The sequence below is a fragment of the Amphimedon queenslandica genome, unplaced genomic scaffold (assembly GCF_000090795.2).
Source record: "Amphimedon queenslandica unplaced genomic scaffold, v1.1 AMPQUscaffold_8887_Cont19173, whole genome shotgun sequence".
Taxonomy (NCBI): Eukaryota; Metazoa; Porifera; class Demospongiae; order Haplosclerida; family Niphatidae; genus Amphimedon; species Amphimedon queenslandica.
In genome coordinates this window covers 1-2,905 of record NW_003550840.1, presented here as the reverse complement: position 1 = coordinate 2,905, position 2,905 = coordinate 1, and the positions used below count along the sequence as shown (strand labels likewise).

Here is a 2,905-nt window from a genome sequence, read left to right as displayed (position 1 = left end):
CTGTAGCAGCATGCTGTAGCACTAGTGGATATTCTATACCTCCATTAGTCATTTTTGATAGAAAAATTTTAAAAACAGAGTTGACCGTTGGAGAAGTTCCAGGGACAATGTATGGTCTTATATCATCTGGTTGGATAGTTAGAGATTTTTCATGGTTGGCTCTGCAAGCGTTTTTTTCCTCATGTACCTGCATCACGCCCACTTCTTTTACTACTTGATGGGCATTCTTCCCATTACTACCCTGACACGATTAATAAAGCAGCAGAACAAATGATCATATTTTTTTGCCTTCCACCTCACACCACTCATAGAACTCAGCCTCTTGATAAAGGTTGCTTTTCTCCCCTAAAGGCATATTGGAAGGAAGAATGTCCTGACTACTTGAGGAAAAATCCTGGAAAGGTTATTACCAGGTTTCAGTTAAATCAGTTTTTTTATAGATCATGGATGAAGGGTATGACAATGAAAAATATCACTTCTGGATTCAAAATTACTGCAACTTTTCCCTTTCACCCTGAAGTTCTGATTCCCGATCAGTCATGGCATGATGCTAGGTTGAATGACGTTGCCAAAAAACATGGAATCAATTACCTCCCTTTATATAGTAGTCCAAGAACTGTACATTCAAAAGAGGTTGCACACGTAGCTGCTAGTCCTGATATTTCATTTACATCAAAGGAACAAATACGATTTCAGCGACGACTTGAAGAAAACTATGACATTCCTGATGCTTGCTATGATTTATGGCTATCATCCATCAGTTTTACAAGTACCTAAGCAATCAACACCAGATGATGATTCTGATGTCAGTCAGCTTTCTTATAAATCTTCATTGTCGTCATTTTTGTCACAAAAAGTGCCTGAAATTAAAGTCCTGACTATTCCAAAAAATAATTGTGGATGAGTATTAACCAGTAGCGAGCAGAGAAAGATAATGGATGAGAAAAAGGCAAAGAAAGACATGGAAATGGCACTAATGGAACAGAGAAAAACTGAAAGAGAGAAGCGAAAGGCTGAAAAAGAAGCACAAAAACTGATAATAAAACCGAGTAAGTATAATTAATGATTAATTGAGAAATTTTAGTAATGGAAGAGGTGTCTTATAATGATTTTGTTTTTATATGTACTTATACTCAAGTGACTCTATATGTACTGTAAATGCAATTCAGTTCACACAACATCTTTTTCATTAGGAGTGTCTTCTCAGCCCACAAGTGGTAGGAGTAAGGCTAATTCCTAAAGGTGTGAATTGTTTAATGGTTTAATGATTAACATCTATTATTCATAGGTTCATCTTCTCAACCCTTAAATCTAAAGGTACATCTAGTACTAATTCTAAAGGCATGAATTATGTAATGGTTTAATGATTGACATCTATTATTGATAGGTTCGTCTCCACAACCCTCTCTTAATACACGTGGTAAATCTAATTGTACATCTAGTACTAATTCTAAAGGTATGAATTATGTAATGGTTGAATGATTAACATCTATTATTGATAGGTTCATCCCTCAACCCTCTGTTAGTACACGTGGTAAATCTAAAGGTACATCTAGTACTGATTCTTAAGGTATGAATTATGTAATGGTTTAATGATTAACATCTATTATTGATAGGTTCATCTCCTCAACCCTCTTAGTTCATATGGTAAATCTAATGGAACATCTAGTACTAATTCTAAAGGTATGAATTATGTAATGGTTTAATGATTAACATGTATTATTGATGGGTTCATCTCCTCAACCCTCTATTGGTACACGTGGTAAATCTAATGGTTCATCTGGTACTAATTCTAAAGGTATGAATAATTTTATGGTGTCATTACTGACTAACAGCTTTTATGGACAGGATCATCCCTTCAAGCTTCAACTACCAGATATGTTGCATTTAGTTAAAAAGGTATTACTAATTGTAAAGGTACATGTACATGTGTATTTGACTAAAAAAATTATGACATAAATTAAGAGTAAGGGAGGAGCGTAGCCAGCAAAATAATGTATGCATGTATAGCATTGACTAAGCATATACACTTATAGATAATTGTAAGCAGTCTCACTACACAGTAATGTAATAGTATTTAGCTAGCTGGTCCAGGCATGGTCAACTGTACATATACCTAGCTCTCATTCTAGTAGGCAGCTTGAAGCTTTATTTAATATATGTAGGTTCATCTCCAAGTCATTTATTATCTGTTACTTGACTATACAAGACAGCTCTCAAGGTACAGGAGATAGTGTAAAATGGATAAGATATTAATAAAGGTTATCTTAGACACTGCTTCTGATTTTGATGAAAGCTCTGGAGGTATCCGTTCATAATTGTTCATTGCTTGTACATGTCTTTCATTAGAATCTGCCCTTCTGTTTATTAAGGCAGATATAGGGAACTGGTATATAACAACTTTGATGCATGCAAAAATTATATAGCTTGCATTGCAATATTTTATACAAATGTATGTAATAGTATAAATTTCAATTACAACTGTTTTTATTAATAGGATACTGTTGGTGTGGTGGAAAAGATATCGGGAAAATCATTGTGTGTGATAATGTACTTTGTGAAACTGAATGGTTTCATTATGAATGTTTAGGGATAAGTTGCGCTCCAAAGGGAGCAGGTATTGCTCAAAAGAATGTCATTTCTCTCGAAAATAACTCTCTTATAACTTATTATTGTTAAAAAATAATTTTAAAATTATTTGGGGCATGTCCGATTATCTGATTAATTAACACATAGATACTAAGAGAGGGTTGAGGAGTGAACCAATCAATAATAGATGTTAATCATTAAACCATTACATAATTTATACCTTTAAATTAGTACTAGATGTACCTTTAGATTTACCACGTGTACCAATAGAGGGTTGAGGAGATGAACCTATGAATAATAGATGTTAATTAAACCA

The 2,905-nt window shown here is 33.8% G+C and overlaps 1 long non-coding RNA gene across 1 annotated transcript; it reads left to right on the top strand.

Annotated features, from left to right (window-relative positions):
• Positions 1-2,173: 2,173 nt before the first annotated feature.
• LOC109591131 (uncharacterized) lies at positions 2,174-2,520 on the top strand. Its single transcript, XR_002189668.1, has 3 exons — positions 2,174-2,221; positions 2,272-2,304; positions 2,498-2,520. It is a non-coding gene; the product is annotated as an uncharacterized LOC109591131 (long non-coding RNA).
• The last annotated feature ends 385 nt before the right edge of the window (positions 2,521-2,905 follow it).